The sequence below is a fragment of the Xiphophorus couchianus genome, chromosome 20 (genome assembly GCF_001444195.1).
Source record: "Xiphophorus couchianus chromosome 20, X_couchianus-1.0, whole genome shotgun sequence".
NCBI classification, from domain to species: domain Eukaryota; kingdom Metazoa; phylum Chordata; class Actinopteri; order Cyprinodontiformes; family Poeciliidae; genus Xiphophorus; species Xiphophorus couchianus.
In genome coordinates this window covers 27,478,782-27,495,613 of record NC_040247.1, presented here as the reverse complement: position 1 = coordinate 27,495,613, position 16,832 = coordinate 27,478,782, and the positions used below count along the sequence as shown (strand labels likewise).

The window sequence follows — 16,832 nt, the reverse complement described above, 5'->3', positions numbered from 1 at the left end:
GACAGACAGATATTGCACTGTTTTGTCCATTAAAACTGCAATATGTAACTTTTATTTTAAAAAGTATATATATATATTATTTTGTTTTACCCCTCCACGGGGTCTTTTGTGGGCTCTAGTGTCCTTTATATGACAGTGGGCTGACAGGAAACGGGGAAGGAGAGAGGGGAAGACATGCGGCAAATGTCGTCGGGTTCGGGAGTGGAACCCGCGACGGCCGCGTCCAGGACCGAAGGCCTCCAAATATGGGTCGCACTAACCCCTACGCCACCACGGCACGCCCATATATATATATACATATATTTGTTAAAACTGTCACCATGTCTTGACAGTATAAGTTGAGACAATATGTGAACAAGTTGAGCTCCACTGCCTTCTCCCAGTGCTGCATGCGGAAATACATTACTCGGTCAGAAACCAATTGGAGCCAGGAGGAGGGTCTTAGTGCTGTCAATCACCCCCTCCCTTATTCTGCTACGCCACAACATAGCCTGCCAGAATGCTAAGGCTAGTTAGCATTCACGAGAGCCCAGGGAGGAGGCTTAAATTGATCTTTTTACAGATTATCTGTCTCATATTCTATAGCCAGGACATAGTGACAGTTTGAACAAATATGTAAAAAAAAAAAAAAAAAAGAAAACCCCATATGTGATTACGTCCGCGCTGACAGGAGACAAGTGTCTCATCCTGTCTCACAATCTGATCCATCTTTCCAACCCTGAAGTTTGAGATGAGAAGGATTCCAATGTCTGCTCATATCTTTAACATTGATGTCGTCCCTGTTTGTAGAGGGGAGGGCTTTTGTTGTGCAGCGTTGGGAAACGGAGTCTTGTTTTTACATTTGGTTCAAATATAGCAGAAACCTCGGGCGTGCCGTGGTGGCGGAGGGGTTAGCGCGACCCACATTCAGGCAAAACTTAGCCTCGACGCGGCTGTCGTGGGTTCGACTCCCAGACCCAACGACGTTTGCCGCATGTCTTCCCCCCTCTCTTTCCCCCTTTCCTGTCAGCCTACTTTGAAAAAAAGCAACACTAGAGCCCACAAAAAAAGACCCCTTGCGGGGCAAAAAAAAAAAAATTTTAATATATAGCAGAAACCACATTTACGGTAATTACTGCGAAATGTAGGACATGCTCTTAGCTGAGGAAATATATTCATACAGACATATGCAGTGATTCATATTGGTGTCAGGCAGCAACTGAAAACACAAAGGTTAAATGAAATATTTAAAATATGGATCATGGTGGTCACAATGAATGAAAATATTCTAGCAACATTTGAAAAAGTGCAAAGAAAGCAACTTGCAAACACAGTTTCTTTACGGATAAATAGGAAAGTAGTAACATATGGCAGTACAAGTTTATCTTTTTCTGTTCCGGTCTCTGATTTATTCATGTATCTCTAATTATGCGAGTCAAGCTCAGTTTTTTCCCCCTTGGAGTCCCTGAGAGAGCCAGCATGTGTTCAAGGTGAAACATGTTCATTTACACAGCTTTGCTCTTTAGACGTGGAGCAGCTTCGGTGTGTTCCACTCGCCTTTCTGCTCGTTCCCAAGCTTTCCGCAGTTTCAGTAGATTACTATCGGCAGCCAATCTTGACATTGGCTTCTTTTTTCTTTTTTGCAATTGCCGCAAAATTCTTCAGAAACTTTCATCATTTTAGAAGGCTGGTTTTCACAGTGACTTCCATGACCAAGTGCCATGAGAAAATGTAAACCCAAGACAGAGGACACCGCCAACAGTTGCAATAGACATAGCATTATTAGATCAAACTTAAATACTTTTATAACTAATAATAACTTTTGGAAAGTTAAGGTTCACGAAGACAACAGATTTCAAGTTGGGTTAAAACGAGTAACAACATAAACACAATAAAGTAAATGCAACAATGGGGAGTATAATCCAGAACCGGGTCTCGTCATGTAAACCGCTGTTAGAATAAAACTTGCTGTTTTCACATCTCTACTTGTTTGATGCAAACCCCTAAAACCAAAAGATCTGACTTTACAAAAGGCGAATGACCCATTAATCATAACAGGTTTTGTTTTCCTGAGAAAGATTAATTAGGAGGAGCTTAAGAAAATCCCTCAAAGTTTTAGAACTTTTTCACATTAAGTAATTATTTTAGATTACCGGAATACTGGTCAGAGTAAATCATTCTTGAAGTGGGACAGGTGTAGAAAGGTTCAACCTGGGATCATTTCTCATGTCTTTCTTGCTTTTGTAACTATAATTTTTATTCTTATTGGGTTCCAACCAGTATATGTTTGTTCCAAGAGTGAATGACTGCATGTAAATTGACGCTTTGCTACATTTGTTTCTGTCTACAACAGTAAAATAATTTCAGTTATACATCTTGCTTCTCTCCCTTTGAACTGCCTTGGTGCTGAAAAAGTGCTATATAAATAAAACTTCTTCTTCTGTCAGCGCTATCTCAGCACAATAAACCGCAACAAGTAGGAGAAGAGGGCGAGGGAAGGAATTTGATGGATGTGCGAGCAAATCGTAATGATTATTGTGAATTTTAACAAGTCTGATTTTTTTGGTGAAATACAAACAAACCAGCAACTGTGTAACCAGAATAGCCAATTTCATCAGTAAAATGGTTGCTAGTCTCACTTCTCTCTACATAAGGCTGTGCCTCACTGGTGAGGTTTTACTTACACCACAGTGGTCCAGCTGTCAAAACTTCATTGTAGAGGCCCTAAAAAGTCACTTACAGGTGATGCCACACATGTAATTAAGAATTTTAGATTCTAAAACTCAATCAGACGGAAGCTATAGTCAAGCACTCCTTCATTTTGCTCAGACACAGAGAGAAAAAACTGACAAAATGCATCTAATTGCTGTAGCTAAACATGCAGTAGGAACATTTTCAAATTTAATTGTAATCTTGTGTAAAGACAACATATTTCTTGCAGCTAGAGTCTCAAATGGACAAGATAAAACCTGCAGAGCCTTTTGTGGACTAATTATTCTCTCTGGGCCCGACCGCGCTCTCATCCACCTGTGATTAAATCAACAGCTGTTAATGTTTCCCATCTTAAATTTATCAACATTGTAAATTTCAACATCATATGAAGACACAAAATTGCTGTAATGAGACATGAGCTTTGTGTCTGCATTGAAAAATGGTAAAAAGAAGGAAGAAGATAAGGTTTCATTTCATAATTTAAAGAAAAAACACCACCACCATGTCTTTCTTCAGAACAACAAAGCATGATGTAGAATTGGGCTGAAATCTGCATCCACTGTGAAACGTGACATATCTTCTGTTAGGAAACCAGAAGACAAACTGCTGGACGGCACAACGCGGATAAGTAGGGACAAACTGAACTCTTAACTCGTGGCTTACGGACACACATTTCCAAACCTGAAGCTTTTAAAAGCTCACAAACTAAACGCACAGTCGCTTTTCTCCGCTTCGGCATCTACTTGGCAAGAATATTGCCTCGTGAGTTGTCTGTGTTAAGGCAGAATCGTCATGCACTTCTGCTGCTGCCCCCCACAGCTGATAAGCTTCTGTGAAAGTGCAGCTATATTACATGGCTCTCCTTCCCAGAAAGCACAAGTTGAGAGACTGAGGCACTTTTGTGACTGCTTGAAGAAAAAGGATTCAAGTAGGTGGTGGTGCTGGGGCGTGGGGGCCGCATACAACCTTTTGAAGTATAGATTTTCTTGGAAGTGTCATAATATTTCTGCAGAGCTTTAGATGCCCTGCATAGTGTTTTTGGTTCTTTTTTTTTTTTTTTTTTTACAGTTATTGTTCCTGTATATGATTTATTTTTCTACATAAAGTTAAACTCTCACAGGTCTAGCAAGATGAGCCAGTCGCAGCAGTCGATCTGGATACAACGGCAGAACAATGTTGGTGACAGGCTAAACATAAGCGCGGTTAGCAGGGAGTTATTGCGGCTTTATTGTTTTAGACGGCATTGATTGTGTATAGGTGCGGCAAATAAACTTGAGGGAGAATGTCCATTTTTCCTTGTAATAAGTGTGATGTTGCGCAAGTGACAGTAATGCATAGTTGATGAAAGTGTAACTACGTTAGCAAGAAACTGGCCAAGTACACCGCTGTTTCATCATTTCCACATCCAAGCGTTAGCAGCGCAGAGCATTTAGCGCCGTTGCTATGCGAGTCACAAGACTCGGCTGGTTTACTGACTTTTACACTTCAAATAAAACAGACATAAAGAACGCCATTATTTCAGATCAGATACCTGCACTAAAGTGTCTCGTGCACGGTTAGTTGGGACGCAGGGCTAATGTTTGCGATCACTGATCACCATGGTGACGGTTAGCATAACTCTTGCTAAACGCTTTTAAACAAGCCTGCCAGGGTAAGGCTGGAACTCAAGTCTCACGTAACATATAGCACGTAGGTTTTGTTCTTTTTACATTTTCAGTCAGCTTTTTAATTTATTTTCCTACTTAACTGGGAAATATTAATCCTTACCACAAACCAACTTCCACGTGACTTATTGACAAAAACTATGACTTTAAGCTGTGTTATTATTCCACATTTCAGAGGGGTTCATGTATTCTGTTTACATTTATTTACAAGGCGTTACTTGGGAGTCCTGAAGTGTTTACTCTGATACTTTAAGCTTACACGACTTAGGGTGAGAAGGTTTTCGTTTGCTCTGCTTCCTTTTCCTGGAACTTGCTACTGAGCTGACATTGAGATTGACTGAATTTTTGTGTCGCTTTGTGCTTTTACATCCAAACTAAATGTTCTTGATGCTGTTTCAATGACATGTGCCTGTTTTTTTTTTTTTTAATTAGCTCATCATTTTCAACTGTGTTAGGTTTTATGTTGTATTTGTTTTTAAATGGGAAAAGAGGCTTTTAATTTCAATGGGCTTTTATCCTGGTAAAATAAAAAATAATAATAAAAATAATCTCTGAAACAACACTCAAACAAGTTTGCTGCAAGTCTTAACAGAATAAGGTGTAATAACAAATCCAAGCAAAAAATAATAATAATCTTGCCACTGGTGTTTCTAATTTGGGAGACAACAGACCAGGAGGGGTTTTAGTCAGCAGCAATTGTTCATCATCAAGGACAGCTGATGACTGACAGGAATCTTTTAAGTGGGAGGCAAGAGGTGAGATTGTGTGAATTAAAAGCGTCAGAGGAGCTGGAACGTTCACTCCGACCAAACGAACAACGGCGTCACGAACAGCATCGCAACCTGAGGGAAATGCAGCTGGCACGTCGCTCCTGTCCTGCTGTGCAGCTAAATGGGCAACGTTTATCGCCGCTCGCTGTGAAACCATCTGGTGTCACCTGTAGATCGGAGCTAACACCTGGTGACTCAGTCTGCATATTATAACATTTATTATTACATTTAAGAAGTCTACATTTGAGGGATTATCTTTTGTCTGGTCCTCTTAAATGTTTTTTGTTTTACCGTATTGAGAGTAGCATTTACTACATTTTGGTTGACCTTGGGTACTACCAGATACCAAATGCATCTACTGTATTCAGTTTCTGCCTCTCAGAAATGGTTCTGGCCACGCTGGTGGAGCTCAGCCTCGATGGAGCTGACACCATCTCACATTCACAGTTGATGTTTAAGGAAGATTTTTTTTTTTTTGCCACCACTGGTGTCAGGTCTCATTGTGCCCTTGGCTAGTTCTGTGGGCCTGACATAATGTCATCTACACTTTGCAAGTTGAATTCTCTGTATGGCAGTAAAAATGTCTCACGAAGCAGCTAACCCGATTACTGGAGTGAGTCGAAAAAATATACTGTATATATCACTCAGTCTGACACTGCTCATATCATATCCTTTAAATTTGATTATCTTTGTGGAGTCCATTTTGATTGATTGAAGCACTAGGAGTTTATAGGAATTAATTTTCAGAAATGTCAACACAGTTAAAATAAGATTGACATATAAGATTAGAGTCAAAATTATACGTTTATAAAATAAGGTGATTCACTAGTACTTATGGTAGTTAAACATTAAAGCTGCAGTATGTAACTTTTACAAAAAATCTTTTTTCATATTTATTAAAACTGTCACCATGTCATGACAGTAGTATGAGACAGATGAGTTTTTTGAAAAACATTAAGCTCCTTCACCTTCTGCTACTATTGTGGGGAGGTCTGCAAAAAGGCACTGCTCCCAGTCAAAAACACCCAATCAGAGCCAGGGAGAGGGTCTTAGCGCTGTCAATCAACCTCCTGTATGCTGCTCAACAAGCTAATTGTGGAGAAATAACTCACCTTTACAGGAAATCCACTTATCCGGTGTTATCTGTGGCTATGCTAACTAGACTTTGGATTTTTTGGCAGGCTACGTTGTGGTGGACCAGATTAGCAAAGAGCAAATGGGTGAGCACAAGAGTGATTGGCAGCGCTAAGGTCCTCCTCCTGGCTCTGGTTGGTTGTTTCTGACTGAGTGGTGTACTGGGTGTACTGGGAGCAATGGAAGAAGGAGCTCAACCCTAACCTCTTTTTCACATTTTATCTGTCTTATACTGTCAGGAAATAATGATAATTTTAAGAAATGTGTTAAAAAAATATTGACTTTATATATATATATATATATATATATATATATATATATATACATATAAGTTTCATTTCAAAAATAATAGGATTTATTCATTTTTCAAAGCCTCAACTGAACTAGTGACAAACTTCAAGTGCAAAACTCAAATTCCTGCCTCTCCAGATATATCTGGGTGGCAGTAGTAACCAAGTGTCTGGATAAGAAAAACAAAATGGAGGCCTGACTTTTTGGGGAAGTCACAGCTTTTTTATTTATTTATTTTTGTGCCTAGTGAGCTGGCAGGGGCTTGTTTTGCTGTCCTCCCCCTTCGTCCCTAGCAAGTTATAATTATTTTACAAATTGCCGTGGTAGAGCGTGAAAAGCACTGGCTTTTTATTAGCTTCTGGGATGAGTGCTAATTTTAAGGGGGAAAAGGTCTTGCATAACTAATCCATTCTACACAAGATCAGAAAGGCGTATTTATAAGTCAGACGTGGGCTGGAAATGTCTCGGTGATTAAACATCTCCACACGCTACAAACATGGCTTAAGAACAATACAACTTGAGTATTTTACTACCTTAATGCTTAATTATCAAGTTTGACCCATTACAATAAATTTGGGTTAAAAACAAAAAAATTAGTTAAAAGTTACTACTGTCTTATGTTAAGGTTACCAAATAATGGTACGAAAAGAATAACTACTAACCTTTATTACTAAAGATTGCTAAACCCCCCCCCCAAAAAACCATAACATTTGGGTCGAATAAATATTTTTATTGATAATAATGCTGTACTGTGGCTTGTTGTATGCTGCTGTGTTGACCTTTGCACCTAGCAAGACTTAAGGAAACTCAGCCAAAAAGTAATTAAAAATAACTTTTTACCAATCTCAGGTCAAAGAGTGGTTGAAGTAAAGACGACAAAAATCAAAGTTAAAAAAAAAACCCTCCATTTTTGTATCTCGAACGATGCTATTTGGTCTTGAGTGTGAGTGTTTTTAGCTAGCACTACCTTACGCTAACAGGCAAAAATGTAATGCTAACAATCAACAAACTGGTTCTTCAGAGTTCTTTAGTGTTAACTAAAGTCATGAACACAAACGATTTACATTAACATTATCATGTTAACATTAACTATTATTAAGTTAACATTAATTATTAGCATTAGTATAAAGTTTTTCTGGTTATCTTAACCTTTCTTTTTACATTCTCTGGAAGACACAGGTTGTTGTGTGGTTCAAAATGGAAGCCACTGAAGAATGAAGCCTCTTCTCTTAACCCAACAAACTGGGTCACAATTTTTTAAAGCAATATTTAGTTAAAGCTACCCAACTTCTGCCCCACTATGTTAAACCATGTGGGTCAAAGATGCAGCATGGCAACAGTTTATGTGCGTTTGTTCTTTCATTCGGATCATGCGAGTGATTGTATTTAGGCCAACGGGCAAAGCAGCATTGTGTAAAAGGGAATAATTCATTTCAATAATATTCTCTCGAAATTCAGCTGCTTGTTTTGTGTAATTCTCTGTCCTCTCACAGGGTGTGAGGAGAACAAACACACGGGGTCCTTTGACAGGTTGTCATCTTTATCTGCCTGTAGAAGCTGTCTGACTCCATCCATCTGCTGTTTCCATGACTCCCGCTGTCATCTCTGCATCCTACCGCCCTAACTGGCGCCTGGACTTGAAAGACACTCTTTTTAATTGCGCTCTGTTTTGTGACGACCATCTTATCTCCCTGAGGACTTGCTAGTAAACCGTCAGAGGGAGCCAGCTTCAGATTGAGGCCTTTATAGCGAAATTAATGAATCTAAGTTTCTGCTGATTTATAAGTTCCTCTTTATTACACGCATATTTCATTCACTCAGCTCTATATTCTGAATAGTCATGCGTTTTTATTCATATTAATAAGATAACTCTTGCTTTACAGTCTTAATGCAGAGATACTGTATATCATTACAACATTTATAGATGTTACATTTCTATTCCCGTCAAGTTAGGTTGTTTACACTATGGCGATCTGGTACAATAAGTCTTTTATCACGTGTAAAGTCTTTACACAATTGTAAATTGAAGTAAACTTTTCAGCTGAGAACAATTATTTAACCCTTTTTTTTTCCTTTGCAATGTTTGGTGTTTTCTTCTGAATGAAAAGCAACTTTATACCATGACAAACAAGGGCCACAAATTGCTGTCAGAGTTTGCCTGGCATTGCTGTCAAAACACAGGTTTATATGGGCACAGAGTCTGTGGAAAGATTGGACCGTCATGTGGGAGCAATGTTTACACCATTTGGGGTTCCTGTTGCAAAGAATGGCCACACATCCCTGTGCTTCAGAGTTAGAATAACTCACAAGGTGCCCCATTCTTAAAAACGGGAGCAATAGTTACGTTTCCCTTAACCACAAAAATTGTGCGAATTGAAATTATGAAAATAAATTTGCTTAACAGAAGAATGGCAATTTAGAAAAAATTCAGCTGTATCAAAATAGATGTGTTTCACAATACTGCAATGGAAAGCGTTTATGTGATCGACAGCTATCAGCGAAAACACTGAAAAAGATGCACAGGAAGTAATTGGAAGACGATGGATTGTTTTTGCACAATGTGCAGCTGACTCCACCAGCGCTCTCACTGCATAGCACAGTTCATATAAAGTCACATGACATTCAAATGCGTTGTATCCATAGGTTTTCTATAAAATCGCCAACTACAACTTCTCCAAAACGCCGAATGCGTAGCTGCTCCCAAATAAGAAGGACTTGTCCCTCAAACACTTTAATAAGATGCTAATGTCTCCTCCGATGGCTGATAGATGCAAGATGCACCACGACTGAATTATGAATATATTTAATGTACCGTAAGTCTTTATATCCATCACTACTGTGATTTTTAATGATTTCTTTGTCGCGTGAACAAGCTCATTCAAATGTGATTATAAATTCATTTCTTATTTAATTTAGCAGAAAATAGACAAATGTTTGCGCACATTGGTAACGGAAACACAGTTGTTCCAAATGTAGAAACCTACACAAACACAGGCAGATTAATGCCTACCCTAGCAGGGCTAAATGACTACAAATGGTATGCCTGATGATAACCATGTGGGTAGCCTGAAAATAGACCTGGATTAGCACATTATGTTCTATTAACACACCACCTGTTCACTCAAATCAGTCTGAACCAACAGCAATAGTAGCTAGAAGCTCTGAATGTGCTGAAGACAGACGTCTTGAAAGGACAAGTTTTTTCAAGGTGTGTGATGCTCTTGACACTGACGAAAATGAATACAATATAGTGCAACCAATTTCCCTCAGTAAATAGTCTCCACTTATAGCCAACTCAAATGTTGGTTAGAGAATATTAGTGAACGTCCAGCACCATGAAGACCAAGGAACGCAACGGTCAGGTCAGGGAGAAAGTTTAGGCAGATGTAAAAAAAAGTTACTTGTTGATAGGACTGCTATTAGTTATGCTCTTTACAAATCCTTCCTTTGAGGAAGAGTGACGCAAAGGTAGTTGTCGCTGAAAGAAAGCATGTATAAGATTTTCTACTGCTGTATGGTAGAAACTAACGTTGCACATCACCATGAACGCACCATCAAATCAGCAAATTGGGAAATAGGGTGATGGTGGTAGACTGTTCTTCAATTGTGACAAGGAACCTACTAAGAGCTATTGGAAAAAATGGATGAAGCAGTGCAATACAGCTCAATACTGAGTGGAAAAGACTTGAGACTGGACTGGTGTAGAAATTCACCTTTAAACTGGACAATTACCATAAATATACAGTCCTGAGGTACAATTACAAAGTCTAGATCAACGTATATCTATATGTTGGAGTGGCTTTGTCAAAGTTTAACCTAAATCCAATGTGTGCTTTGTAATACGTTGGAAAATTTATGAATGTGAGCAATTTTGGAGGAAGGAAAATGAATGGGCAAAAATTTGAGTCAGTAACCTTGCAAACCTTCCAGAGTCACACCCACAACAATTTGAAAGGCGGTTGTTGAAAATATTTGTCATGTTCCTTCCACCTCACAGTAATGGCAAAAATGTTTTCAATGTTGTGAGAAGAGCAGCTTTAAAACATGCTTTGATGATGTCACTATGTTGGAATGCATTGCATACCTAAAAACACAGGAATCACAGGAATCCATACGAACGTAGACTGATGCAGCTGAGTGTAACCTGTCTCCTTCGTACATTAAGTTAAATTTGCTTCCTATTTGACCTTTCATATTTTCTCTTTATATTTTGACTATGATGATTGTTTTCCAGTCTCATCTGTTTCGGTCCCAGTAATCACTGTACCTTGGACATCTTCTTCAATGGTGTGTTAATTTGTAATCTGGTTGTTGCCACAATATTTCTCATTGCTCTTTTGTTTGGATTTTGCTTCTGCTGTACACTTTGTGATAGTAGGTTTCAATTTTTAAAACATTTTAGTCTTCGGTTCCCTCTTCTTCTATTGAAGAGACATAGTTTTTAAACTGTAGAGAGCAATGTGTGTCTGGGAGGTTATATTTATAATGGCAATAGCTAGCTGGAGATGTGACAATTTCTTTAAGTAAAGTGACAGGCTTATATTTTTCTAGAAGACCTGAGGCAGGTGCCGAGGTCACAAGTTGAATTCTTTCAGTTCTGATGATTGAACCGCCGAAGAGTTAAGCAATGTCCTCCGCAGGACCTATACCGATTTCTCTTCGCCTTTTATAGGAAAGCCTTGTTAGTTTCTGGGAATCTCTCACAACAACAGCACAATAACAGTTGTAGACATAGCATGAGAATCCCTGCGTCAAAAAACTGGAATCTGATGGCTGAACTTCTTCATCGGTACGTCTGCAGAGGTCTGATACGTTCATAAGGAAAGGCATTTGATTCAGGTGTGTTGGAGAAGTGAAGCATCGAAAGGTTGAAGGGTGGTATCACTCGAGAGCCGGACTTGGGCGTGACGCATTTAGGGAGACGATCTGTAGATATCTACTAAAACTAAGACCTGGATCAGTAGGATGTCATCTGCATAGAAACAAACCATTAGGATCCTCTCTGAAAATTGGAGCAATGTATGAAAGTGGCCAAAAATTGTGTTAAATTAACATTATTATTTCATCACCAACTGATGTGTTTTCCTGGTAATGGAAAAATTATGATGGTGTCCAAATGTGTATCCTAAAATTATATAATTTATACACATGGCGGTTGGTACTGTTCCTTCTCAGCTATTAAACATATCAAGTCTCGAGAGCGAGGCTCCAGACTTTTCCAAGTTCTTTCTGTAAGTACTGCAACATTCCACACAGAGAGAGGCTCTCTGGCCTTATAAATTTTGCAGAGTACATTATGGGGCTGAAACTATCAAAAATAAGGTTTCTTGTTGAGTTTGCAGGTTCCTCCACTGATATTACCCAGGTTCCCAACGCATCTCAATATCTCTGAACTGGAAACACCTGAAAAATGATGAGTTTTGGAACCTCAGAAATCTGAGTATTTGTATTCACAAAAGCACACACATGCACATCTTTACTTCGTCTGACCAAAAATGCCACTAAGAAAAGTTAAATCACATAGGTAGATTAAGCGGAAAGATCTTTTATCCCGCATGTGTTGGGTCTTTAGATTTTTAAAGGGGAAATATTATGTGTTTTCCAGGCACATAAAGCCCTTTTACCACATAATTAAGTAACTATGTTAACTCCAGTTGTTATAAAAATGCTAAATTTATCAAACATGACTTAAAAGAAATTTAACGCCATAAAATTGGGCCTCTCTTTCTTTAAAAACTCCTGCTCTTTCTGAAACGGCGCCTTCAGGAAGTCATCGTAATGTCGCTCCTCTATTAACCCTTTAACAACGTTTTTACCAGAGTTGTACTGAGAATTAGCTCCTATACGAGCTCAGCAGATGGTCCACCAGGTGTTTGCTGATTGCTGCTGGCTAGTCTGAAGGAGCTGAGTGGGGGAGGGCTGTTCTGTAAGGCGGAAGCTCAACAGCGTGGAAAATGCAGCTCTGGGGAGGAGATGCGCCTCGAAAGCAGAGCTAGGTCAACCTAGGCGTTTTGCACAGTTGAGTGGTTGCCATGGGAGATTAAAGGATTTCTCAAACATGCATAAAAGAATCAAAGCCAAACTCCAGGTGTGTTTTTGATGGTGGAACAACGTTAAAACATATGTAAAGTAAAAAAAAAACAAAAAACTCAATTTTATCATAACTCTGCCCCTTTCAACCATGTCCAAATATAAAGTTTATCAAAAGACAAAATGCTCTTTGGAGTCAAATGACCTTATTCAGTAAGTTTTTTAAAAAATGATCTGTTGTTAATTTGTGATCAGTTGCAACGTCTAGTGTTAAACTGAATGCATCCTTGTCCGTTGCTTCTTAAGGCACGTCACAGATTACATCCCCCGCAGGTGATATCCTCATTTAGCCCCTGTTTTAGAAAATTTGAGTCTGGAATTTTGAAACCGGAAAATTATCATCATCATCATCGCTCATTTTCAAACCACATTTAGATTCAGATTGAGCGATATGTATAGATGCAAAACAAAGCTGCACCTGCACATCGACTTTGAATGCAACTGTGAGAAAAAGAATTTGAAGTAAAACTTTAAAAATGTGGAGGTAGGAGGTGGGGGGTTAGAGTCAAAGCGTCAGTCAAACTGACAAAACAAACAGTTGCAGATGGAAGAGTTGGGAGCTAGAAGCGGCTGTGGAAATTTGGGAGGACACAAAGCTCAAATTATACAAAGAACTTGTTTGTGTACAGCGGGGAAAGAGACGGCTTTTTTTTTTTGCCGATGTGAACGCCTTGCGTAATAGTCACCCCAGCGCTCTGCCACTTCCACAGATGCTGCAGGGAGAGGTGGGCTGCTGCTTCACCAGCACATCTATTTCCACAGCGCAGCAGTAAGAGCTCTTATCCCCTCTCCGCAAGCCCACACTGACAGGACCGTGAGGCTCTTGACGAGCTGCGGCGAGGCCAGATACCGCGATTAAAAGTGGATGCTGATGTGTGAAAGAGAGAGAGAAAGAGAGTCAGCATGATGCTGCCATATGAAAAAAAAATAAATCCAGTCAGCTCCTTGTCTCTGGATGGAGCGGCTTTCGCAAGCGTCATTGATTAACCGAACGGAGATAAGACTGCTGCGGCTGGAGGTTTTGCGTGGTTTATGCATTCTTTACGAGCCTGTCCCATCCTGTGCATCAACGTGTCAGCTCAACGAGGGGGAGAAGAGGCGCGCTGTCCCTGATGATGAATGGCAACTTGTTGGGATGGGGATGAATCCGTATGCAGCCGATGGCGGCATGAATTGCAAATGTCAAACGCCTGAAAAGCAGGAGGTTTGTGCAGAGGACCGCTTTAGTTGAGCGATAAATACAGTCGGATGTGTTTGGATAGGCTGATTGAAACAGATGCTTTCAGCTTCTAGAGAAGTGTGAGGTCTGCTGCCGATTATTGACGGCACTGATCTCTGATGGAGATATTTTTACAGTAAAAACATTCATATCCTTAAAAATAATTTTATTGACAGAAACTTTCGTGTATATCATCTGGGATTTTAAGTGATAGGCCAGCACCACGCTCTGTGTAATTGTGGCAGCATACAAAGTTTGTACTTTTTTCATGTAAAAATCAATCAATCATATCAATCAATCAATCAGATTGATACTGACAACACTTATTGACAGAAAGTACAAATCTTAGGAAATGTTCACATTTTCACCCTGTTTGTTTTAACGGTTATGAACCAATCAATGCTCGTCTTCCAACTCTTATTTTGTTTATCGTCTCAAACTTAGCTCAAAATATGAAGTGTCTTTTTTATCATAAACATTTTTTCTAAAAGGAAGTTGTCAAACAAAAGCATTATTCATTGCTGTGTGAACTAAAATATCAGCTAAGTCACACAACCACAGTGGAAGATATTGATCATTTTAATCTTGACTTCACCGATGGGTCCCTTCCAGTCCTGTATGTCTAAAGACGATTTTATTTGTCACTCTCTGACCAAAAATGAGCAGAATCCAATCCATTTAACTAACTGGACTAAAAGCTTACATGCACACACACACACACACACACACACACACACTGTTGTCACTGATTAACTGCTGTAAAGCTTTAGAGGAAAATTACCTACTCTGTCACCTCATTAGTTTCGTATAAACTAAAGGATGCGAACTGAAAAGATAGTAAAGACGTATAATGGGGAACTTCCGTTATCAAGCCTGACAGCCACACAGATAAGCCAAATGTGTGCCTTCCTGCTCGCTATTGTGCCCGGTGTTATCACCCTGCGCACCCTTCAGCCCAAATTAGAGCCGCATATGTCCAGTAAAGGCCTTCTTTTCATTACAATGCTTGAATCGAGGATTCACAAAAAAAGCCAGCTATAATTGAGCTCTGCCTCCCGCCGCTTGTACCAGACTTTTGTCCCACCGGAGGCTATTTTCGGTCACCCGTCCTTATGCTACGTGCCAAACAAAGCCCGTCCTCGGTGAGTAAGTCGGTAAAAATAGTGGTGAAAATGGGGGGCGGTGGGGGTGAATGGGAGCATTTACGGTGCGAGGAATGTTTCATGGATGTTCCTGCAGGATGGCGCACAGCTGGGAGTCTTTGGAAAAGGCAGAGATGTAATGAGAGGAACGCTGATGGCAGCTTGTTTCCAGAGAGGCAAAAATTACATTTAATTTGTTCAGTTGGTCACAAAGAGCAGTCGGGAGATTTAGTCGCGTTTTATTTGGCAAGGTATTAGCTAGTAGCGCCTGGCAAAAAGGCTCCACGCTCCCTGACGTTTTTGTCACATTACAACTGAAAACTTTCATCGATTTTATCAGGATTTTCTGTCCCGACGTTCCACAAAGAAGTGCATGTTTGTAAAAGTACGTTTCATCAGGTTTGCTAGGTCTTTTAAGTGTGAAATAGCAAAATAATTTGCCGCTCTTCACCGCTACTGACGCTTTGCCTGAACGCCCGGTTGGGACCCGCAAGGAATTATGGGATGTGGTGGGCTGTGAAGGATACACCGGACCCATCCTTCAAATTTGGGGAAAAGAAGGACGCATTTGAAGAAGTCTTCGAATTCGGACAGGCCTTGTCGCCACATGACGTAATCGGCCTAATAAGAATCAATTTTATGTAATTAATCTATTGTTAATTCTAGTTAAATTTCATATTCATAAATGCACATTTTCTGGCAAAAAGCCTCTATTTGATCTGTTTTTATCTGAATTACAACACGATGCAGTAACTATACAGATTTCTACCAATCCCAAAGCTGTAAAGACTCTTGAAGCCCTAAAATTCTTTAACTATATTTCCTGAAACATTGTCTTATCTCTGTTTGTGCTCCTTGTATTATACTTTCTATTGTTTTTATTCATTGTAACCCCAGGCTTTTTTTTTTTCGTTTCCCCCCATTCTATACATTGTATTGACATTTTGATGCAATAATAATAATTTAAAAATAATAATAATAATAATAATAATAATAATAATAATAATAAAGGATGCAGACCCTGAATTCGGACTCAGCTAATATCAGTGTGGTTGTTGGAGGACTGCGCTACGTCCACATGGGGACGTAGCGCAGTCCTGTCAGTCCTGTGTGTTTCAGTTCAGTTAGAAAATAAAAAAGGCAACTTAAACAGCAACTCTGACAGATCATCAGTGGAGCTTTAGCTAATCTACCACATTGATCACTTATTAATAATCGCAAATAAACTGGACTGCATATTCTGTTTTTTTTTGTGTGTGGCAATATTAATATTACTATTATTATTATTATTATTATTAAAAACAGTAACAATAACAATATTAAATTATAATAACTTTATGTTATATTATTACTACTATCACTACCAATAGTAATAATAATTATCAATATAAATAATACTAATTATTATTTATTATTATACTGATAATTATTTATTATTGTTATTAACAATAATTATTATGATTTATTAGAATTATTTTAGTATAGTACTTAGCAATATAATAATTACTATATTACTACGTATCATGCTAATTATATTTTATATAATTAATTGTATATTGATTAACATACTAATATATTCATATTAATATTGTTATTATTATTATTACCTCTAATAATAATAATACTTATTAATATAAACTAGTTAAATCTTTTTTTCCATCATCCATTTATCATCTAGTGTGCACAAAATCTTTTTGTACTGTGGGAGGAAGCCGGAGCACCCGGAGAGAACCCATTAATGCACATGGAGAACATGCAAACCCCATGCAAAAAGAACCAGGCCGGGATTCAAACCCAAGACTTTATTTGCTGCAAGGCAGCAGTGCAATCG

The 16,832-nt window shown here is 38.9% G+C and overlaps 1 long non-coding RNA gene across 1 annotated transcript; it reads right to left on the bottom strand.

Annotated features, from left to right (window-relative positions):
- Nucleotides 1–394: 394 nt before the first annotated feature.
- Nucleotides 395–16,832, bottom strand: LOC114135328 (uncharacterized). The gene is made up of 3 exons (XR_003593581.1): nucleotides 16,746–16,832; nucleotides 13,469–13,471; nucleotides 395–405 (listed from the first exon to the last, which is right to left on the bottom strand). It is a non-coding gene; the product is annotated as an uncharacterized LOC114135328 (long non-coding RNA).